We start from the raw sequence: 25,969 nt of genomic DNA on the forward strand, positions 1-25,969 counted from the left end.
TGGAAAATTTGGGTATGAAATCTTCCATAACCATTTTGAGGCATTAAAAAAAAAAATTGGGGTAAAAAATTTATCACTTGTGTGAGACCATCTGGTACTCGAAGTTTGTATACAAAATTTATGCCTCTCACAAGTTGATCTACCATATTTACTACCATGGTACAATTCGATGTCACATTAATCCCTGTTACTCATGCATATTGGGATAGCCATGTATGGAATTTCAAAAAGACTCTAGAAGGTCCAAAATTATAACTCTAATTAAGGGTTGAGGGAGTCAAACCTTTCATATAATTAGATATTGGGTTATGTTAAATACTAGGCCACTAAGAGGAGTAGGGGTTCCATTTCATGGTATTATATTTTCTTCCATATTTGAGCAAAGCAATTAAGATTGGAATGTCAGAGAGAAAGAAAAAGTGGATTAAATATTTGTAGCAACTTTACAAGGCATAGGTCTTAGGCAACTCTATAGAGAGTACCTCTTTCTTTGTATCTACACATTTTTCCATACTAGAGAATAGATATCAAAGAAACCTCACCTTCTAGCTAGGTTTCTCCCGTAAGGGTTTCCCAAGGAAAAATTGTGCCTATTTTGGTTAGTGTTTGTATGTATTTTCAGTTTATATTAATTGCATTTCAACTAATTTATATTTAAGCATACAAACAATAAATAAAGAATCTGAGATCTAAAAGGAATTAACATTTACATTAAAAATTTCAATATTTTATCAAATCTATTGTGACGAATTTTTCCAATGGAATAACCACAACAATTTACTGATCATCTCCACATCTTGCCTAAATGACTAGTGTCTTCTTTACTACCACATACTACGATGGCCAGTTTAACATATTATGTGATTGTATGTTACTTTATCTTTAATGTTCTTTTCTTAATGTTATTGGTTAGGCTTTTATTTCCATTATTCCCATCTTCAAAATGCAATAATCATTAATTAGGAGTCAGGCTCAACAAGTATCTTGAATTCATTTTGTATTTGAACCCATCATTCATATCAACTCGAATTGCATTTTCAAACTATGCCATGATCGCTAGGTTGTTACTTTAATTAATAGTATAAAAATATTCTAATATGAGGACAAGTATTAAAGACAAGTAGTTCATAAAATAATTATGAAAATTTATTTTCCCACACATTACAACTATTTATTGGTCGTATCTATATTCCCTCACCCTTGTAGCACTAAGTAAGGTTCCAAATTCCTTTATCTTCCCTTAATTAACTATATAAACCTCATTATATCTAAAATGTAATAATAAACCTTTATATTCCGATAAAGTTACTCATATTCATGAAGTTATATAATTTCAATTTACTTTTGTTTTTTTAAAGGTTATACACATTTATCAATAACCAAATTATCCTCATCATAACTTAGTCCACAATAGTAAAATTATTATTTATACAAAAATATAAATCACAATAAAGATAAATGTAAAAGTATTTCCCAAAAATTTCATATGAAAATATTAACTTCTTATATATTAATTTGTTACATGTCTTACTTTTTTGAACTTGTTATAGAATGTTTGAATTCATTTTAATCATTCTTCCAAATTGTGGAATGTGCAATTCTCTAACTTTAAAATGTTGTTTTTAAACCATTGCACTAAATTATATCTTTAACAAATATCATATAAAGACATTACAAATTAAATAAAAATAGAAATAAAATAAATCTCATACAAAAATATATTAGTTATAAGTAATTTTTTTTCCTCTTTTAATTTTGTTTCAATATTTTATTTAATCACTAGATATGTAGGAGTTACATGTTAGATGTTAGACATAAATATTTTCTAAATTCATTTTTTTTTATATAGTAAGTTTGTTTTTATTAATAAAATTACAAACATTTTTTAGATAAACCATCCTAAATCCATCTTAATCCTGATCTATCAAGCGTCGAGAGGGATCAAATCTCTCGAGGTGCAAACCTCTTTTTTGAGTGCAAAACTTGAGGAAAGGTTCTCACCTCGAGATATTTGATCCCTCTTGGCGCTTTATAGATCCAAGGTTAAGATGGATCTAGGCTAGTTATATATTATCTATATTTGTATCTATGTGTCTCTTTCTTATTCCCTCTCTCTATCTCACCCCCCAAATATACACACTCTCTCTTCATATATATCTATCTCTCTCTCACTCCCTCTTCCTTTTCCTCTCTCTCTTCCCCTTCTCTCCCTCTCTCTCTCCTCCCTCCCACTCTCCTCTCTCCCTCACTCTATCTCCATCTCTCCCGTGTCACTCCCTCTCTCTCTCCACCTTTCTCCCTCTATGCCTTTCTTCTTTTCTCCCTCTCCCCCCCTCCAACTCACTCTCTCTCCCTCTCTCCCTCTCCTACTCTCTATTTATTCCTATCTCTCTCCCTTTCTCTCCCACCTCCCTTTGTCTTCCCCCCCATCACTCTCTCCCTCTCTTTTCCCTCCAAATTTGTCACTATCTCCCTCCCTCTCTCCTTCTCTCTCTCTCCCCTACCATCTATGTGTCTCCCTATCTCTCTCTTCTCCTTCTATCCCTATCTCTCTCCTCTCCTCTTATCTCTCTTACCTCCTCTCCTCTCTCCCTCACTCTCTCTCCAACTCTATCTCTCTATGTCTTTGTTCTTTCCTCCCACTATCTCCCCCTCCAACTCCATATATATGTCTCTCCCTCTCTCCTTCTCTCTCTCTATCCCCCCATCTCTCTCTCCCTCTCACTCTCACCTCCCTCTCTCCTCTCCCTCTCTCCCTTCCTCTATTTCCCTCTCTCTCACTTCCCTCTCCTTCCCTCTCTCTTACCTCCCTCTCTCTCCCTCCCCCCATCACTCTCTCTTTCTCTTTCTCCCTCTCTCCACCCTCCAACTCTGTCACCCTCCAACTATGATCTCAAGAACTTCAATTGATATGTACTATTCCCTAGAACTATGACCAACAAGTGAAGGTCATAGTTCCTTTGTTTGTAAACATTCCTTCATCATATTTCTTATGGCCATAGTTCTTAGAATTCTTGATTGACGAACCAACAAAGGTTAAATTAATAAATACTCTAAAAATTTGAGCTATAATGCTTTTAGATAAGGAATAACCAGAACATGAAATTAACCATCTCAAAAAGATTTTATTAAATAATGGATACATTGAAAAAATAGACTTTGGAATCAATTTAACAAGAACTATGATTTTAAGAACTGTAACACATAGTAACTATATCCAATGGGAAATATTATTATAGTGACTCTAAGTGGCAAGAACTTTGATCAATGAATGGATAATATGATTATAGGTCAATAGTCATAATAGTTCGTTTATCAAAGTTCATGATCGATAAATTCCCTATAAATAAGACTAATAAACATTGGTCATACTTCCTATGAGTCAAGGTTCCTAGGTGACAAAGGAATTATTCCCTAGAATTATGACTGATGAAGAAATGTCATATTTCCATTCAAAGTCAAAGTTTCCACGTCATTGTTCTTGTGGTCATGGTTCTTTCCAAATAAAGTTCTCATTAGTCAAAGTTCCTCATTAACACGGGAAATATGGCCTTTGAATCTATGAAAGAAAAAGGAATTGAAGGTTTTAACCCTTGTACAAAAACTACCTACAAATGAATTCTTAAAGAAAGAAAAATATACAATGGTGAGAAAATAAAATACAAACAAAGATTTTTCTCCCAGAACCCAAAAATGGGAAAACCATATTGATTTTTCATTATATTCCTTTCAATGTTAAAATACATTATATACATGTCAAATCATTCATAAACCCCCAATCCATTAACCATGGATTAGAACATAATCATAGTTCCCTTCACGAGATCTACAAAATGTCATGGGTAAAACCGTTATATACAAAACCATGCATAAAACCATGGGTGGGTCCACACACCATCCTTGGGTCCAATGTCATCCTTGGTCCACTAAACCATCCTGAGGCCTGCATAATTTTTTTTTTGGACGAACCCCTCGACAAGGGGGTTTGTTGCCCCCTTGTAATCCCCTCGACATGGAGCTCTTCCAAACCCCTTACGACTACCCCGCTAGACCCTGCGCACCATGAGAACACTTGGTGCTAGTCATGCAAAGGATATAACATAATACCCAATAGTCTCCCTCTTATTGTCTTCTTTGCACACAAGGGGTCGCAAGAGTACATAAGTAATCAGTCTAGGGCTGTAATGCCCATTATTTCTCTACACCAAGAAAAGTTCTCAGTGCTCACAAAAATTGTCAATGCATCTGCAATATTCTTCAATGTTTCCACCATCAATACCAACACCTTTGTGTCTTCAACCATATCCCTCACAAAGTGACATTGGACACCAATATGCTTTGTCTTTGAATGATAAGCATGGTTCATTTCTAAGAACAATGCACTTTGGATGTCACAATATATCCTTATAGCTTGTTGTACCAACCCCATACCTAAACACAATATCTACAACCAAACTATTTCCAGGCTTGCAAGAGTGGCTGCCATGTGTTCAACCTCTATAGTTTGAAGTGCCATTACATATTGTCTCTTTCTTATCCAATTGACTGCTCCTCCAAATACGTTAAACACATACTCACTTGTAAATATTCTCTGATCCAAATCTCCAACCCAGGATGCATAAAAAAAGTTGCATATGTCCAACACTTTGTCCAATTATAGTCTTACTTGGTAGCATAGACCATAATCACTAGTGCCACGCCCTGCTTTACTATTTTCCAATGATACTTCCCTAGTTTTGACATAAACCTGCTCAATACTCCCATTGCATGTGTAATGGATGGTTTGGTACATACCATTGCATACATCAAACTACCAACTACACTTGCATATGAAACATGGACATGTCCCCTTCCTCTTCATGTGCCTTGGGACACTGTTCTGCCGATAGTTGTACACCTACATGAATAGGAACCTTCACTGGTTTGTTATCCTGCATATTAAAATTTTGCAATATTTTCTCGACATAATTCCTCTATTTTAACCAGAGCTTCCTCATTTATTGATCTCATTTAATTTCCATGCCCAATGTTAAGTTTGCAGCACCAAGATCCTTCATGAAAAATTTAGAGAACAACTAGGTCTTCACATCCTAGATAGTTTATTTATCATTTATAACTAGCAGTATATCATCCACATGTAAGACCAAATAAATAACACTATCACCAACTATTTTAAAATACACAAAGTTATTCTCTTTGCTCCTTGTGAAACCAAGTCCCTGCATATATGTATCAAATTTCTAATAACACATCCTTGGTGATTACTTTAACCCATAGAAAGACTTATTTAACCTGCATACCCGTTCTTTCTTACCCTTCAATGAAAATCCTTCTGGTTGCTTCATGAAGGTCTCTTCTTCCATATCCCCATGTAGGAATGTTGTATTCACATTCATTTGTTCTACCTCAAAATATAGAGTAGTAGAAACAGATAAACATAATATAATAGAAGCTAACATGGCAACATGAGAGAAAATATCACCAAAATCAATTCATGACACCTATGAATAAACTTTCACTACTAATCGAGCTTTGTACTTCTCCACTTTTCCTTCAACATTCATCTTCTTCTTAAACACCCATTTGTTGCCAATCGATTTTCTTCCAGCAATTATTTCTACTAGATCTCACGCATCATTTTTGTTTAGGGCTACTATTTATTCCATCACAGTGTTATCACTCAGGTTGTCCCTAAAGCTCCTTAAAGGGATACGGCCGAGGTAACCACAAACCAATCTTTGGACTGCAGGTCCTAGCCTACTTGCAGTCAGAGAGGGCTCCCTCTTTATGCTTTAGCTTTGTTGAAGACGATATTAGGCTAGTTATTGAGTTCAAGGGGTTTTGTTTATGTTTGGTGGGAAGGAGGATGTTTTAAGTAGAGAGGCAATGCATAGTGTGGTAAGTTTCAGACCGTTGGGCATGGAGTCATGGAGTAGGGATGTTGGTGCGTTTTCTTGGTCACAAGAGAAATGAGGAGCAAGGTAGCTGCTCGTGAAACAATACTTAAGTTTAAAAGGATAGAATGAGGGCTAAGGAATGAGAGGCAACAAAGGATCTCTCACTCAGCTTAACAGAGGGAAGATGAATGAGCTCTATCTAGGAGCAGCTAAGAATTCTTAAACAACAGTCATTCATATGTGAAATAGATCAAACATGAGCCATAAAGGAATTCATATTTATGCCTAAATCAAGAGGAAAACATTAAGAAGCCACAGAAGCTGAGCATAGAGTACGGCTAAGCAAATTCTAGACCAATCTTTTGATCTGTGACTTGAGCATGTATGAAATTGAAACAACAGAGGTGAGAAACACTTATTGATCCATATAGCAGCACATGAATTCCATCATTCACTCTTCAACCATTAAAAACACTTCAAACAGTCCATCCTCCAAGCTTTAAGCAGTCTTTGATTAAAGAAATCATATCAGATACAGAGCGAGTCTCTAGAGGAGTCATACAACCAACCCACACTTAAAATAGTGCAAAGGGTGGTATATATAGAGGAAATGTCAACAAAATATCTATCAAAATAGATCAAAAAAGATCTGTGCAATATAACTGCTTCTAATGCTAAGTTCTGCTGAAAATGAATGCATAAAATAACTTAAAACAGCTGCGCATGAGGGAGCAGCCTCATCAAAATGGCTCTTTAGGGCTGCACAGGGTCCTGCAGCTTCAAAAATGGACTGAAAGAGTGCCTTGAGCCACGCGCTGTCCTCTGTGTGATAACTGCACAATTAAGGAAGCAGCGCTGCTCCAAAATGTGACTGGGACCATTGCACTTGTCATAAATATGCATTTGAAAATCCTTTAGTCTACCTTCAAGTGGTCCTATTGCCTTAAATGGCCAAAATCTGTGAGTTGGTGAGCTATACGGCTCAATGACGGCTTGCTAGATCTGCTGGGGCCATTTTGAATTCATCTGCTTTGAACTGCAATACTGATACTCTCTGCCGCTTTCCTGATACCCTTTGACATGCACTTGAGCCTTCTCTTTCCTCTGATACACTTTACGCTGTCAAATCACCCCTTTTCTGCCTTTTAATGCAAAATTAACTGCTGCAAAGGTTCCCGTGGCCTTTGGAATGCTATCGGCGCTCTGGCCGATCAAAACTAGCCTTAAACTTTTTGAAAAATGGTGCAAACAAGAGGAAAAAGTGTTGCCAACTGTGTCGAGGTCGAGACTGGCCCCCTGGAGCAAAACCGGGCTTGGAGCGATCCTAAATGGCTTAAGGATGTATGATTTCCCTTATTGGTTGTGGCGGGCGGGAGCGCTGCACACAAACCTTAAACAATGGCCATTTTATCATAATATGAAAATGCTCTCAAAACACTGCGAAATTGTGAAAATTTGGCGCTTAAGTGGACACTGTAGCAATCATTAAATCCTGGCCATTGGATCCAGCGCGGGCTGATCCAATGGCCCAGATCTCATCGCAATATCGCATCGGGGCGGACCAGGGGATGGCCACATAAACAATCGCCGAAACTGCGCAGATCCGATATGCTATATTGGCCCTTTCTTTATTTGAAATCAGGTCCGTCCCGGGGCCATATGTGATATGTAATGCACGAGGCCCGATTGCCGATATGCGATCGGAGATGGGCCATCGGCTCGGAGGCTTTCAACGATGCACAATAAAGTTAACACATTATATCGCCCGACCTCCGACAGCGATATCGCGTCGGAGGGAGGGCACCTGCCTTCGGAGAAATGCCAAATATGTTTGTTACATGCCACTTTCCCCTCCCGATAGCGAAATCGCATCGGAGGGGGAACAAATAGAGCCTTTTCTCATCGGAGCATGCATTTTATTAAAATGCAAAGGTAAATGAATTCGGAGGGGTGATGAAAGTGCTTTGAATGGATCTCTAGGGCATCGGAAGGGGTCCGATGGCCCGAAAAGGAGGATTTTTCAATTTTTTGAAGGTTTTTACATGGTTTGGGTATTCTTATGCCTTGGAAGGAGTCCAAAGGCACTTAGGAGGAAAGTGATGTGGTTTTGAGAGGGGTTTAGTGGGAAAAAGGGGTTTCATGCCTTCTAAAGGCAAACCAAGGTAAAACGATGGTTTTATATACATATGAATGGAATTTTATGCTTTGTGAAGGAGTCAAAAAGCATTTGGGAGGTTTTATGGAGTGATGAATGGCTTTATGCATTGGAGGGAGTCCAAAATGCATGAGAAGATGGTTTGAGGGAGGTAATGAGGGTTCTTGCTAAGTTTCAGATAAACTTAGCAATTCCCGAGGATGGATATGGTTATTTTTCAACCAGGGGGAGGGGATAAGTATATGGGGGAGTTATATACATAGTTTTAGTAGGGGAAGGGGAAATAGATAGGGAGCTACATAGTAGTGTTAGTAGTTAACATGTCAAGTGATAAGAAAGCGCTAAGTATGTGAATCTTAGACTATTAAGAGGGAAAATGACTTATAGAAGGAGTATGGACATTCCTTGAGTGAAGCATATCTTCACCAAGGCAAATGATATGGAACATGATGAATCTAAGAGGTATCAAGCAGATCTTGACCTCTTTTATGGGAAGTTAGTGAGTGATTTGGGGAAAGAGGAAGAGGGGGAAGTTAGACATGCATTTCTTGAAGTCCTCCAACTGAACAATTGCCTTCAACTTGTGATATGATAGATATAACACTTGACAATATGAAATGGATCACAAGCCATGATTCTGCAACCACAAAGCTACCTACCCGACCTACTCACCTATCATTTTCTCTTCTTTTGGTTTGGGTGCACTAGAACTAGCATACCTAGCTTTTCATTCTTTCTTGTTTCTTGTGCTCCTATCTACTTCTACACTTATTTCAGCGAGGGGCTCAGATTAAGTTGTTGAGCACCCTTGTTTCTCTACCTAACTACAAATCTGCCAAGATTAAGCTGTTTGGACAGATGTTCATTCTCTATATTCTACAACATGAAATTGAAACCCAGGGAAGCCAAGATTAAGCTGTTTGGCCTTCCCATACTTGAAAATTGATCAAAATGGATTAATAATCAAGACTGGAACAAAGCAATGGCATTTAGATTAGCTCACTTTCATGGATACTTCTCTGGTCATCTGTAGCAAATATGGAGCATTGCAGCAAGCAAAGTATGACATATTTGGCATGTAAAAATGTCGATCATGAAAGATGATTAACCTGCCGCAACAGGAGGCTAACAGTGGCCCCACTTGGGGATGGCTTTTCCTTGTGACAAGGCAAGAACAGCAGGTCAGAATGCCTTGATCCTCTGTAGTTGCTGTTAATTGAAAATTTCTTCTGTGCTCACTGTTGAATGACTAGAACCTTAACTTCTGAATGCAACACTCCTCCTTAACTGCATTTTTGAAGTAAACACAAAAAGGGAACCAACTGGAGCAACTCCTCATAATTTTGTCTTTGAACAGGCTGTAGATGTAACACTAAAAGAAAACGTTCCTCTGTTTTGATACTATTGACTAAAGAGTTGGAAGCATGAATGCAGCATTTTTATCTAAACCTGCTGTTATAAATAACAGCACTGCCCCTTTTACCATTGAGAGCATTTAAAGTATATCAAAACCTGCCTTGTGCACCCTTTGAAGTAAGTTCATAGCCGGGGCTAAAAATTGATGTGCTTCTCTTCGAACTTCACTTTAAAAGAACAGAGGCTTCGAATGTCACGTTCCTTTGGGTCTTTTCTTTGGGACTGTGCTCTTTTCCCGAAATCAATGCAAAGAGAGAGCTTTGAAATGGGGGACTTGCGCTGCTCTGCCTCCATAACTTCGCTGCTTGGTTCCAAGCAAACGGATTGCTTATAAAAACACAAAAGAAAACGCTTATATGTACACGCATTAATATACAAATATATACATCAGAACCCTGTATCCCTTAGATCATTGGATCAAGGTAATGCTTCAGCATGCGGCCATTCACAGGGCCCTCTTCAGCTGCGCAGGCATCTAGAGTTTTGAGAAAATATGTATTGTTGCCTTGAATAACACTGATGACAAATGGGCCTTTACACAGAAAGTCAAACTTTGCATGCTTTCCCTTGTCTTCTCTTCGTGAGTCCCACTTTAGAACCTTGTTGCCAATAAAGAAGTCCTCAGCTTTATCCCTCTTGTCAAACGCCTTATTCAGCCTCTCTTGTAACATTTGAGCTCTGTCATACACCTGTTCTCTGGTCTGCTGAAGGTGAATGGTCTGATTGATCCTTCGTTGAATATCATTTGGTTCAGCTTGAACCTCCTGCAATAGCCTCATAATGGAAAAACCCAAAGAAGATGGGAATCTGGCTTCCATACCATAAACAAGCTCATAAGGGCTCATCCCAATTGATTTTTTTGTTGAAAGCCTGTCTGCCCAAAGGGCATTGGTGAGCTTTTTATGCCAGTTCTTCTTGCTTTCTTCCAAGGTCTTCTTAATGATACTGATCAGGCTCTTATTAGATGACTCGGCTAAGCCATTACCTTGAGGGTAATAGGTTGTGGAATGGCCTAAAGTGATATGGAATTTATGGCAAAAATTGATCATCTTTTTGGATTTGAAAGCAACGGCATTATCAGTGATGATCTTCTCAGGGCAGCCAAATCTAGAAAGGATATTGCACTCAAGGAATTGGATAATGGTGGTGTCATTGGCTTGCCTACATGGGATGGCCTCAATCCACTTAGTGAAATAGTCGGTGGCTGTTAAGATCCACTTATGCTGGCCTGAGGAGAAGGGATGGATTTCTCCAATGAAGTCAAGACCCCATTGTTGAAAAGGCTTCTCGGTTGAGATGGGTTTAAGAGGCAAAGGGAGCAGCTTTTTCTTGCCTTCAAAGATTTGGCAATTGTGGCATGAGGTGGCAAACTTCTTTACATCTGCAAACAAAGTGGGCCAATAGAAACCAGCCCTTAAAATTTTATCAGCAGTGGACTTCCAATATAGATGTCCTCCACAGTCCCCTGCATGGAATTCTTTCATGACATTGTTAGTTTCATTCACAATCAAGCAGTTAAGTAATATACCTTCATGATTTTTCCAAAATAATGCACCACCTAAGACACAAAATTTCAAAGCCTTCATTCTTAAAAATCTCTTCTTGGTCCTGGACAATCCTGGGGGAGCACACAGGTTTAACAATACAAAGCAAATATCAGCATACCATGGGGATTGCAAAAAGGTGTCACTGATCTGTGGAGTCGCCAGCTCCTGTTCATTGTCCAGTTGGTTGATGTCTAAGGCTTGAAAGTTTGTTTCAGACATCAGTTTGGCTAAACCTTGTCCCTTTATTAGCTTGGTTGGTTTTATTTCTATGTCATACTCAAGAAAGTTAGCAATCCACTTGCCTCTTTTGCCTTCTAACCTGTCTTGGGTTAATATGTATTTTACAATAGCATTTGGCACATAAGCAATCACATGTGAATATAAAATATAAATTCAGAATTCCTTGATTGCTTTAACAAGGGCATAGGCTTGCTTCTCCATGATTGGGTATTTCAGGGGTGCATCTCTTAAGGCTCGGCTGAAAAATGCAATTGGCTTTTTAGTTCCTTGATCATCCTTTTGCAAAAGGACAGCGGCTATAGTATTATCAGATGGAAATGAAAATACGATAAATTCCCTATCAAATTTTGGACTTGTGAGGACTGGGGCTTGAGTTAAGGCTGATTTAATGCCCTCAAATGCTTGCTTGGCCTCTAGAGACCACTTTACCTTGGCGTGTTTCTTGAGTATGTTGTTTAGCATTCTTATTAGCTCAGCCAAGTTTGGAATAAACCTCCTTAGAAAATTGAATTTCCCAAGGAATGCTTGCAATTCTTTTATATTTCTAGGATATCGGATTTGCAATATGGCTTGGATCCTTTCCGGATCAACTCTAATACCATCCTTTGAGATGATATGTCCAAGTAATTTGCCTTCTTCAAGGCCAAAGAGAGACTTCTTGGGATTCAAGGAAATGCCATATTTCCTACATGTGATGAATATTTGCCTTAGGTGTTTGAGGTGCTCTTTATCAGATTTGGAGAAAGGGTTTAAGTCATCAAGGTAGACAACTAGGAAATCATGGATTTCCTTGGAGAATGCAATGTCCATTGCCCTTTGAAAGGTGGCACCAACGTTCTTTAGGCCGAAAGGCATTTTAACATACTTGAATGTTCCCCATGGTGTGGTAAATGCTGTCTTGTCTTGGTCATCCAGGTGAACAAGTATTTGGTTGAAACCTGAAAAGCCATCGAGCAGGGAAATTCGTGACGACCCCACTACTCTCTGTAGAATGTGATCCATTTTGGGCAAAGGATAGTGGTCCTTTAGGGAGACTTGATTTAGATTTCTGAGATCTACACAAAGTCTGATCTCATTTGTTTTCTTTCTTGTGGGAACTAAATTTGACACCCATTCGGAAAATCTGATTGGTGCTATGATTCCTGCCTCATACATCCTCTTTACCTCCTTCTCAACCAAGGGAAGGAGCACGGGGTTGATTCTTCTAAGTTTTTTTTTGAAAGGCTTTTGATTTGGTTTTAAGGGAATGGTGTGTTGATTACTGAGGTATCATAGGACTTCAAGTCCTCATAAAACCAAGCAAAGACATCTTGGAATTCTTTGAACAAATCCACATACTTTGGTTTTTGATCAGGAGGCAAAGATTTAGACAGTTTGATCATTTTGGGCTTCTCTGCTGTTCCAATGTTGTATTCTTCTATGGAAGTGTTTATAGGCTGCATTTTTGGCTTTTTGGGCACATCATTTGCATCAAACATGTCTTCTAGCGGAGTGAGGCCAACCAGGAGAAAATTGTCTTTTAGATCAATAATCTCGGCCTCTGTTTTGTCTATTTCCTCCAAATGCATTTGTTTCAGCTCTTCAATGTTTGCATTGTCAAAGACTGTTGGGCTTATGATCTATCTGGCTGTTACAGCTGTTACAGTTTGCTGATTTTCGTTTAATGCTTGTTGTTGTGGGTCCTCCATGGTATCCTCATCAATGTTTAGGCCTGCAAATTCATGCTGTAAGGTAAGAAAATTGCTTATTTGAGCATCATCCTCGAACACTTGCTAGTCTTTAATGTTATTTGGGACAACAGGCATATGTTTTATTTCAGCAGTGAAATGGTGATTTGGCTCAAAGGGAAGTTTGCATGTACTAGCGAAAGTGGCTAGGCTGTGAGCATGAATGTTATGATTTCTTGAAATCTTGGCAAGCTTGGATTCAGTGAATGTATCAAGTATTGCAGTGGCAGCAGTCCTATAAGCTCTTAGCCTTCTATCATTGGTAACAAAGTTGCCTTTCATTTGTTGGATTACTAGGTCTGAGTCACCTAGAATGGAAACTTTGGTAGCTCCTAAAGCTTTGAGCAGCTTAAGGCCTAAGAGGAGTGCCTCATACTCAGCCATGTTGTTGGTGCATTTGAAATTCAGTCTATAAGCATGACCCTCTCCATGGTTTTTATGTGTATTGTGAATCCATATTCCTGCCCCTACTCCTAACTTGTTAACAGAGCCATCAAACTCTAAATACCATGTGATTTCTTGCTTGTGGTTAGTATTAAGAGTTTCGGTCATTTTAGGATTGGGCAGACCTGAGTCTTGTGTTTCGGGAGGTTTTTCTTGTGTGATGGTTGCATTGGCTGTTGTAACAATCTCATGGGTATGTGCAACCGATTCTTCATTGATGTGCACTTGTTGTACCTAAGCCATAGGCTTATCATCAGTTGGAGGACTTGTTTCATCATTAAACAAAATAAAAGAATCCATATCAGAATGGATTGAATAGATAGGGAAATTCTGGGGCTTTTCCTCACTACTTACCACATACTTCATCAATGTTTCTCTATACAGTCTCTTTGGTTGCCCAAAGACTGAAATAGTGGCATAGGAGAGGTTTAATTGGAGAGATCCTTGGAGTTTTTTCCCCCAAGATCTTGACAAGAGCATGCCATACTTTGGTGGGATGTCAGCAACCACCACGTCCATTAGGATTGTCTTGTTGGGAAATTGGACTAAGGAGACACTTAAGTCTTTGATTAAGCCTAAACACTTGACCAGACTTGAGTCAAAGGAGAATAGATCTTTGTAGGGTCTTGTGACATCAAGGTTTAGTTGCTCCATTATAGCTATGGGCATAAGATTGTGTGAGGCACCTGATTCAAACATAGCATTGTGCAAGACTTTGTCATGAATGTGCAAACTGACATAAAAGGGTGGAATAGATCCATATGTTGATTTTCCATTAACTTCAGGACCGAACAGCAGCTCAGGGGTATCATCTAAAACATTTACATCATCCTTGACCTCTGGCATTTGAAGTGATCTTTGAATTTGTTGCCTGTACACATCATGTTTGGCAAGTTCTGAGAGGGGGATGGATATTTTAAGTTTCCCAATCTCTGCCTCTAAATTAAATGGCTTTTCCAATGGAGTCTTGGTGTTGATGACGACAGTTTTTTCTTTTTCATTTGAATTATCAGCGATTTGCTCTTGTTTATCAACGTTATGGGAATTGATTGCTTGCGGTTTTTCAGTTTTAAGAGGGCTTTTTGGAACGCTGTTCAAGTTCTCTTTCGAGGAAGAAGGTGGCAGAGGCTGATCAACAGAAGGCTGTATGTTTGTTATGTCCTCTACAGTCACTTGGTGCGGGTTTGGGATAGTTATATCAGCTGTTTCTGTTATAATAGCCTTGCCTCTAATCTGGTTGGGCTGTTTGCCCTCCTTTGGTTTAACTTTTTCGGGCACATCTATGGTTCTTGTCCTCAGCTTATACTGTTTGTGGACATCATAAATAGTTGAATCATAACCTTGTTTAAAGTCAAAAGACTCACCAGAGTTAGTCTGAAATTGATTTATCTCATGGTCATCTTGGTCTTCTTGGGTTAGAAAAATTTGTTGCTCACCCTTCAAATCCATTAAGTTCATGTGAGTGTCTTCTATGGGTTCATTAGAAGTGGATGCCTCTGCGTAGTTTTCTTGAAAAGGAGGTCTTATATCATGGTCTGGGCTAGACCTACCAGCGTTTGGATTTTGATTTTTCCTGAAATTCGGGTTCCTGACAGTGTTAGCTTGCTGCCCGTCCCATGATGATTTCCTCTCAACACTCTCTACTCTGTCTCCCAGCCTGTGCATGCCATTGATAATAGCATCTAGCTTTTGATCTAAGGCTGAGGGCTCTTCCTTGAAGGTGGTTCTTCTCTCAGTTCTAGCTCTGTTTCTTTTGGCAATTAAATTTTCCTCCACAGTGATAGCCACGTTTTGCATGTTTGCAAGGCTGTTAGGGGCTCTTTCTTTTAACTGGTAGGCCATATCTGGGTCGAATCCATCAGGGAATTTATATAAGGCAAGGTCAGGTGGGGGCCTTAAGTTTTGTGGGATAGCATTATAAACGCTATTGAACCTTGCACAATAGTCCAAGACTGTTTCTTGTGGACCTCTTTTGATTGTATCATATTCAGCTAGTATGTGAAAGGGGTCTTTCGTTTTCTCCCATCTGTTGATAAATGACTAGTATAAGGCCTCTGGGTCTGCTATGGAATTAGCTGGGAGTGCTCTAAACCATGTCCTGACATCGCCTGTCAAACTTTGGACAAAAATCTTCATTCTCACACCATCATCGTCAATCTCATAGCTTTCAAAGTAATCCTGCATTTTCTTTGTATGCTGAAGGGTTGTGCAGGCACTTGTGCCATCAAAATATGTGATTTTAGTTTGGTAATTCTGAGGCATAGCTCCAGGATTAGCAGGCAGCTGCAAGGGCGCATATCTATTAGCCATGTTGGCAGGGATAAGTGGAACAACAGGGATAACAGGGATTACAAGAGTAGTAGTGGTAGTATGTGCAGTGAATGGGGGTGTGGAAGGAGTGCTTTGAGACGTGGATGATGAACAAGGGGAACTAGAGGTTGAACGAAATAGAACTTTGACGGGGGTTGGGCCACAGCTTGGCTGAACTATTACAGGAGTAGAATCATCAAAGTCCTCCTTTAGCTCTAATTTCTTGAGGTTTCTTTGGATCAAATTCAGATTTTCAAAGGCAGCTGCAGGATTTGGGTCTGGATTTGACGTTGTATAACGTGAATTCTTCTTGGGAGCCAGCTTCTGGCTTGCTTTTGGGGATTTTCTAAGAATGTATGGGTTACAAAGAAACTTTTGAAGGTCTGGTTCTTTCCCAGTGGAGCTTTCCAACTTGATTTGTGAAATTATCTGAGGATGGTCCCCAGTGGAGTAGCCATTATGTTATCACTCAGGTTGTCCCTAAAGCTCCTTAAAGGGATACGGCCGAGGTAACCACAAATCAATCTTTGGACTGCAGGTCCTAGCCTACCTGCAGTCAGAGAGGGCTCTCTCTTTATGCTTTAGCTTTGTTGAAGATGATATTAGGCTAGTTATTGAGTTCAAAGGGTTTTGTTTATGTTTGGTGGGAAGGAGGATGTTTTCAAGTAGAGAGGCAATGCATAGTGTGGTAAGTTTCAGACCATTGGGCATGGAGTCATGGATTAGGGCTGTTGGTGCATTTTCTTGGTCACAAGAGAAATGAGGAGCAAGGTAGCTGCTCGTGAAACAATACTTAAGTTTAAAAGGATAGAATGAGGGCTAAGGAATGAGAGGCAACAAAGGATCTCTCACTCAGCTTAATAGAGGGAAGATGAATGAGCTCTATCTAGGAGCAGCTAAGAATTCTTAAACAACAGTCATTCATATGTGAAATAGATCAAACATGAGCCATAAAGGAATTCATATTTATGCCTAAATCAAGAGGAAAACATTAAGAAGCCACAGAAGCTGAGCATAGAGTACGACTAAGCAAATTCTAGACCAATCTTTTGTTCTGTGACTTGAGCATGTATGAAATTGAAACAGCAGAGGTGAGAAACACTTATTGATCCATATAGCAGCACATGAATTCCATCATTCACTCTTCAACCATTAAAAACACTTCAAACAGTCCATCCTCCAAGCTTTAAGCCGTCTTTGATTAAAGAAATCATATCAGATACAGAGCGAGTCTCTAGAGGAGTCATACAACCAAACCACACTTAAAACAGTGCAAAGGGTGGTATATATAGAGGAAATGTCTACAAAATATCTATCAAAATAGATCAAAAAGATCTGTGCAATAACTGCTTCTAATGCTAAGTTCTGCTGAAAATGAATGCATAAAATAACTTAAAACAGCTGCGCATGAGGGAGCAGCCTCATCAAAATGGCTCTTTAGGGCTGCACAGGGTCCTGTAGCTTCAAAAATGGATTGAAAGAGTGCCTTGAGCCACGCGCTGTCCTCTGTGTGATAACTGCACAATTAAGGAAGCAGCGCTGCTCCAAAATGTGACTGGGACCATTGCACTTGTCATAAATATGCATTTGAAAATCCTTTAGTCTACCTTCAAGTGGTCCTGTTGCCTTAAATGGCCAAAATCTATGAGTTGGTGAGCTATACGGCTCAATGACGGCTTGCTAGATCTGCTGGGGCCATTTTGAATTCATCTGCTTTGAACAACAATACTGATACTCTCTGCTGCTTTCCTGATACCCTTTGACATGCACTTGAGCCTTCTCTTTCCTCTGATACACTTTACGCTGTCAAATCACCCCTTTTCTGCCTTTTAATGCAAAATTAACTACTGCAAAGGTTCCCGTGGCCTTTGGAATGCTATCGGCGCTCTGGCTGATCAAAACTAGCCTTAAAATTTTTGAAAAATGGTGCAAAGAAGAGGAAAAAGTGTTTCCAACTGTTCCGAGGCCGAGACTGGCCCCCTGGAGAAAAACCGGGCTTGGAGCGATCCTAAATGGCTTAAGGATGTATGATTTCCCTTATTGGTTGTGGCGGGCGGGAGCGCTGCACACAAACCTTAAACAATGGCCATTTTATCATAATATGAAAATGCTCTCAAAACACTGCGAAATTTTGAAAATTTGGCGCTTAATTATACACTGTAGCAATCATTAAATCCTGGCCATTGGATCTGGCGCGAGCCGATCCAATGGCCCAGATCTCATCGCAATATCGCATCGGGGCGGGCCAGGGGATGGCCACATAAACAATCGCCGAAACTGCACAGACCTGATATGCTATATTGGCCCTTTCTTTATTTGAAATCGGGTCCGGCCCGGGGCCATATGTGATATGTAATGCACGAGGCCCGATTTCGGATATACGATCGGCGATGGGCCATCGGCTCGGAGGCTTTCGACGATGCACAATAAAGTTAACACATTATATCGCCCGACCTCCGACAGCGATATCGCGTCGAAGGGAGGGAACCTACCTTCGGAGAAATGCCAAATATGTTTGTTACATGCCACTTTCCCCTCCCGATAGGGAAATCACATCAGAGGGGGAACAAATAGAGCCTTTTCTCATCGGAGCATGCATTTTATTAAAATGCAAAGGTAAATGAATTCGGAGGGGTGATGAAAGTTCTTTTAAATGGATCTCTAGGGCATCGAAAGGGGTCTGATGGCCCGAAAAGGAGGATTTTTCAATTTTTTGAAGGTTTTTATATGGTTTGGGTATTCTTATGCCTTGGAAGGAGTCCAAAGGCACTTAGGAGGAAAGTGATGTGGTTTTGAGAGGGGTTTAGTGGGCAAAAGGGGTTTCATGCCTTCTAAAGGCAAACCAAGGTAAAAGGATGGTTTTATATACATATGAATGGAATTTTATGCTTTGTGAAGGAGTCAAAAAGCATTTGGGAGGTTTTATGGAGTGATGAAGGGCTTTATGCATTGGAGGGAGTCCAAAATGCATGAGAAGATGGTTTGAGGGGGTAATGAGGGTTCTTGCTAAGTTTCAGATGCATATGGTTATTTTTCAACCAGGGGGAGGGGATAAGTATATAGGGGATTTATATACATAATTTTAGTAGGGGAAGGGGAAATAGATAGGGAGCTACATAGTAGTGTTAGTAGTTAACATGTCAAGTGATAAGAAAGCGCTAAGTATGTGAATCTTAGGCTATTAAGAGGGAAAATGACTTATAGAAGGAGTATGGACATTCCTTGAGTGAAGCAGATCTTCACCAAGGCAAATGATATGGAACATGATGAATCTAAGAGGTATCAAACAGATCTTGACCTCTTTTATGGGAAGTTAGTGAGTGATTTGGGGAAAGAGGAAGAGGGGGAAGTTAGACATGCATTTCTTGAGGTCCTCCAACTGAACAACTGCCTTCAACTTGTGATATGATAGATATAACACTTGACAATATGAAATGGATCACAAGCCATGATTCTGCAACCACAAAGCTACCTACCCGACCTACTCACCTAGCATTTTCTCTTCTTTTGGTTTGGGTGCACTTGAACTAGCATACCCAGCTTTTCATTCTTTCTTGTTGCTTGTGCTCCTATCTACTTCTACACTTATTTCAGCCAGGGGCTTAGATTAAGTTGTTGAGCACCCTTGTTTCTCTACCTATCTACAAATCTGCCAAGATTAAGCTGTTTGGACAGATGTTCATTCTCTATATTCTACAACATGAAATTGAAACCCAGGGAAGCCAAGATTAAGCTGTTTGGCCTTCCCATACTTGAAAATTGATCAAAATGGATTACTCATCAAGACTGGAACAAAGCAGTGGCATTTAGATTAGCTCACTTTCATGGATACTTCTCTGGTCATCTGTAGCAAATATGGAGCATTGCAGAAATCAAAGTATGACATATTTGGCATGTAAAAATGTCGATCATGAAAGATGATTAACCTGCCGCAGCAGGAGGCTAACACACAACCTTCTTCTAGAGTTTTCCATCCTTTGAATTCACTACCTCCTTAATAGTTCTAGGATCATCATCAGTAAAAAATAAATAAATAAAATTGAAAAATTAGATGGACTATACCTCTCTAGCTTCCTTCTTTCTTGAACTAATCTCCTCAAAACCGGAGTGTGTGGTTCTTCCTCTTCTGATTCCTATTCTCTTGTAGAGTTTGATTCTTCCTCATTTAGTTCAAACTCTACTTCTATCATTCATTTTCCTTTGATAGGAATTCCTGTTTCATAACATCCTTCACCTCTCTAAGTACCACATCATGATAGTACAAACCTTCCTTGTTTCTAGGTTCCAAAGCTTGTAACCTTTTAAACCATCTTTACACCAAATAAATATGGGATAAATATGCACCTTTCAAATTTACTATTCAACTTGGTTCTTTTCTCCTGTGGAACATGTACATATGCATTGCAGCCAAACACCTTGAGATGTGAAAGAGAGGATTTCTTACGAGTCCATACTTCATGTGGAGTCTTATCCTCCAACGCTGATGAAGGTGACCTGTTAAACAAGTAACATGTGGTATCCACTTCCTCTACCCAGAACTCCTACCCTAATCCAATGCCACTAAGAATGCTTCTTTCATTTTCAATCAACATCCTATTCATCCTTTCTGTAACTCCATTTTATTGAGGCCTGTATGGAGTAATATTCGACCATGCTATACCACACTTCTTTCAAAACACTTTTTAATTCCTTCTTGCAGAACTCTCCACTATTATCTGTCATCATGATCTAGGGGATCAATAAAATTCTCAAAATTCAGAGTGTTCAAAAGTTCTCAAAATTGGTGCCAAAGCGAATATCTCGTCGTCCTGAATCCAACATAACTCATTTCACTCAAAAATGATATCGCATGCTCCTGATATCGTGTTCTAATCGATTTGTCAAACAACTAAAATGTTTCTAATATTGGTTGCAGGTACACCTAGTCAATAGTATGTACGATTACTAGGCAGGTGACTCGGAAATTGACTGTGTGTTTGTGGGCCAATGGTTTTTCACCATGCGTATCAATCTGGTTGGTCAAAATTTCTTAATTCTTGACTGGTTGTGGGGTCGTTTATGTGGTTCAATGATGGAGGGACACATGGGCCAATGACTAGCTTCAACATGGCCTTTGAAATGTGTAGTGAAATTTAGTATGGTGTCTAAGCACCCCATGGGAATTGAACTCAAGACCTACCACCTAGCACCAACAAGCCATACTGCAACACTATTCGTTTGTTTCTTACCCATATTTTTCATGGGTTATATTTATAGTGGTAGCACAAATGTAATGGGGGAAGGGGCCAGGGCTAAGCCTAGCCCATTTCCACACCCCACACCATAGGACCGTGGTGGGGGGAGCCTAAGGCTAGGGCTTAGCCCCGGCCCACAGTCCCAACACCCACACCATGAAACCACACTAGAGCCATAACAAAAAACCGTAGGCAAAGAGCGGAGGGGGCCAACCCTGGGCCACATGCGGCTAATACGACCACCAACATAGAGTAGAAGGGGGCTTAGCCCTAGGTGCTTGCAGCCGTGCCAACCCTAGGTCATATAACTTGTCACATGACTGCAGTCTATAGAGTTTTGGGCACACGCGCCACGTGGGCACCAGGCCCAGGTTTTATGGGCGCATATGACCATGACGCAACGTGTTGGGGGCTTGGCTGGTAGGGACAGGTGGTTATCCCCGACACCTGGGCACGTGGCCCCCATAGGACCATAAATTTTGGAATTGGGGGGTTAATGGACAATTTAACTGTGTGAAAATTTCACCCGACGGGCGGGATTGTAGGCAAGGTTTGCACGCTAGTTCCAGGTTTGGGTTGCTCAAGCTAGGTTTGGGCCGAATTGTAGGATGGTTAGCTAAGAAAATTTGGGAAAAACTTGTAACAACCATAACTTTCTTATTTTTTGACGAAATTAGGTGCAGAAAGAACCGAGAGAGAGGTTTTTGACAGTTTTCAAAATAAATAAATACCATAATAATAAATTTTAAGCATCAATATATTTATAGAATAAAAACTCATATTTAATATAAATAATAGTTACGTAAAAAAATACCCCATATTATAATAATAATAATAGTTAATATTTATTTATACTAAATCAACATTAAAATTTTAATTTTATAAACCAAAAATATTATAAGTATAAATTTTAAAATTGCAAATGCACATTCAATTTATTAGAAAGAATAATTCAATTTATAAAAAACATTAAAACTAATTTAAATTAAAAAACACTTTTTAAACTAATAATATAATTATTATATTAAATTTTTAGTTTTTATATTTTTTTTTTATCTTTCCTGATTTTGATTTTTAGAATAATAATATCTAAAAGATAAATCATAATATTTATATAACATTATAAATAAAACAAAATTCTCAACCTTCTTAATAAAAATGCAAATTAAAATTTTAAATATATTAAAATTTAAATAATATTTCAAAAATAATATTCATTTAAATTAAAATATAATCTTAAATGTTTAAATAATTTTGAAATTAATAAAAAATACATTAAAAATTAAAATATTTATGTATTATGCATTGAACAAAACATATCTTATTAGTTTATGGAATATTCTAATATAGATTAATGGTGATATATGATATACTTTTGAGGTGTAGTTTAATTGGTTAGTATGTGATGTAGTCTTGGCTAGTTTAGGTTCAAACCTTATGAGAAGATTGAGGATGAAAGCTATTTTGGGGGAATTAAACTTCCCAAGATACATCCCATTGTGAATGATAATTAACATTTTTCCTGAAAAAAAAAAAAAATTAGATATATATATATATATATATATATATATATATATATATTTTAAATTTAAAAAAAAATAAAATAAAAACACCCAATTTTTTTTAGCATCATTTTCAAAACATTAATATAATTCAAAGTTAGTAAAAAACATTAGAAAGTAACAAAATGTATATGAAAAAATTCACAATTATATTGGCCCCATACACATAGGATAAAAGGTTAATTTAAAAGCTTCACATAAAAGACAGAATACATATCAAATATTGCATTGCATGCACAATATAGAAGCTCAAATGAGCATGATAATGATTAGAAATAAGATAATGGTTATCAAAATCTAGTCATAAAACATAAAAAACATTTTAACCGTAAAAAACTTTAATAAATCCAATAATATCCGTTCATTACTCAAATAATTTTAAAAGATACATTTATAAGAGGCTATTATTGTTATTTTTTCTTTGAAGGTAGGTCTTTTTAATATTTTTAATTGGTACTCATGTTTTCAGTTATAATTAAAATTGCTTCTCTACGAGATATTTTGAAATCTACTAGCTACTTCAAAAAAAATTGTTATTGAATATATGTAGATAGACTAAATGTGACTATTCAAAAGAGTACCTACTACAACGCATCATAACCACACCAACCTTATCTCAAACCACACCAACCTTATCTCAAAATTGGGACATTTAAATGCACCTTCTTGAAATGGTAAAAAAAATTGATGTTTCCACATTTGTTGGTCGTTGCTTCTATGGAATATTTGGTTTAGTGAAATGGTTAAAAAAAGTGAAATGGTCAAGAAAATTGATGTTTCCACATTTGTTGGCTATTTCTTCCATGGAAAATTGGGTTTAGTGAAATTGTAAAAATGTTGATGTTACCACATTCGTTGGCCATTTCTTTCCTGTTAAATTTGGTTGATAGCTGATACTATATGATACAATCAAGAAGTTTAGAGATTCAACCCATAAGTTAAAATCCAAACAATTACTCTATGGGCAATGTTCACCAAGATTGGTAAAATTGTTAAAGTAATATGAGACAAGAAGTTTAGAGATTCAACCCATAAGTTAAAATCCAAACAATTACTCTATGGGCAATGTTCATCGAGATTGGTAAAATTGTTAAAGTAATATGAGAAAAGGTGGAACCATAAGAACCAAGATAATGAACAATAACCTTTCTTGATGAGATCCTATTCCAAAATGCTTGAAGTAGCTTAGTTTCTAAGTAATATGAGAAAAGGTGGAACCATAAGAACCAAGATAATGAACAATAACCTTTCTTGATGAGATCCTATTCCAAAACCCTTGAAGTAGCTTAGTTTCTAACACGTTAAAAGATTACGCTCCATTCTAAACATTTAAATACAATTTTGTACTAGGATAATCACATACTCTTTGTAGTGACGAAACTTTCATGTAATCTTTTTTTTCTTCTGAAAAATATAAAATTTTAAAACAAATCGTAAAAAGTAAAATTTTAATTACCCTCGAATACATCCATCCCTTCCAATATGTAAGAGACATTTCAAATAGAAAAATCAATCGATAGCATTTAAATTGAAAAAAATGAACCTTTAAAAATATCCAATGATAATAAAAAGAAAACTCTACACTTTCCCTACACTGATTCGCTTAGTGGAGGTGCAAAGGTTGGCTCATGCTTATGCTAGATTCAGAGCATTTCAAATTTTTTTTAAAGGGGAGGAGGCAACTACATTGTGCTCCACAAAACTTTTGAATTTGAAAATGAAACGTTGGTGGATGACCATATCTCATGTTCCTAGATGACATGGATGTCCTTGATTTTAATCAACTATCCGACTGATGGAGTCTTAATGACTCTACAATGGATAGCACCATGCCTACTACCTTCTCCTCGATCTCGTCCCATCTGTACCACTTGAAAGTTACCGCAGCGTTTCTGGCAGTGAATGTTTTTGACCAAAAACAATTTCCAACGTCCGTCTATGTAAACGAAGGTTGAGAGGTGGGCCCGAGCATGCCACCTAAGCGGATGCCAAGAACCTGAAATTGGGATAAGGATGAAAAGTTAATTTAGTCCTAAAAATTGTTCCTCGCAAAGTCATTTTAGTCCTAAAAGTTTAAAATTAGTATATTTGTTGAGAAGAAAAGATAGATAAAGGATGAAAAGTTAATTTCTATTGGGTTGGTGTATTTTGTGTAAGCATTCGAACGAATTTGTCTCAGACATATTTCCTATATGCCCTTTTATTCTAAGTATCTTTGAGAAAGTAAAATTCCTTGTGGGCTGCAATTTGGATGGGCGAGAGAATGATTTTTGGGAGGCTTTTAAGACTTGGTGGCATGCGGGAATTGATGAAAACCATTGTTTGTTTACTTGCTCATTAAGAATAAAGCTTTTTTCATAGATCTCTTTAATTGCCAACCCTCATTGCGTCATAATTAATGTTATCTATTGTTGAAGAAGAAATTGTTGGCCAAATACCTTGGTCTTATTTTGATGGGTTCTCAAATGAAGGTGTTTAGGGTGGAGGATTAATTTTTCATCTCAGCAATCATCATTTCTTGAAATAAAAAATCAGACTGGGCAAGAGGTTAACAATTTTCTAGATCTTCTCTCCCTAAAATTTCTTTCATGTTAGGTTTTGGAAAAAGATTATAATTATCTTCAAGTGTTTGGAATTTTTTTAAATGTCATAAACTAATTCAATATTGTTCAAAAACATCACAACCATGTTTGGAAATTTTTAAATGTCATAAACTAGTTCAATGTTGTTCAAAAACATCGCAACCATATTTTGCTTCCCATTCTTGAAGAAATTAATCAGTTAAAACATAATTTTGACTTATTTCTTGCTTGCCATGTATGCAGGGAACGAAATTCAGAGGCAACCCTCCTATTTAAAGAATGCATTCAATGAACTTGTGGAATATGGTAGGTCAGAGAACATTTAAAGAGGTTAGTTCTGTTGTGGCCACAACCACCACCCTATTAAAACCTGCCTTGGTAGCAATTTTGAATGGGTCCCCTAAAAGTTGATCTTTCAGCTCTCTGAATGATCTATTTTATCCCAGAGACTTTAACTTGTTGCCGAGTCAAAGCTTCAATTCCTAATGGTTAAGCCCCCCTCTTTAAATATATGACGCATGATCCATTTATAACCCTTTGTAGCCCTTCATTCATATCCTCCATCGGCACCTTTTCAACCTTCAAAAACCTTCCATCGCACCTTTATCTCCATTATAACTCTTTACAATGGAAATCCTTCACAAACATGCATAAATCACCCCTTTTCGCATATCGCAATCAACAATAAGGCATGAGGTTCACCACTATTCTCCAGACCCGATGACATTATTAACCATATTTTATATATATATCGGGTCTAGAACCATATCGCTTATCGCAGTCGGCGAGATTCCAAGGTTGTATATATATAAAGCGGATCTGTCTTCCGGGCCCGATGGCTTTATTACCCACAAT

This window comes from Pinus tabuliformis, chromosome 1_2, assembly GCF_031772625.1.
Source record: "Pinus tabuliformis cultivar Carrire ecotype Pingquan chromosome 1_2, CPIR1, whole genome shotgun sequence".
Taxonomy (NCBI): domain Eukaryota; kingdom Viridiplantae; phylum Streptophyta; class Pinopsida; order Pinales; family Pinaceae; genus Pinus; species Pinus tabuliformis.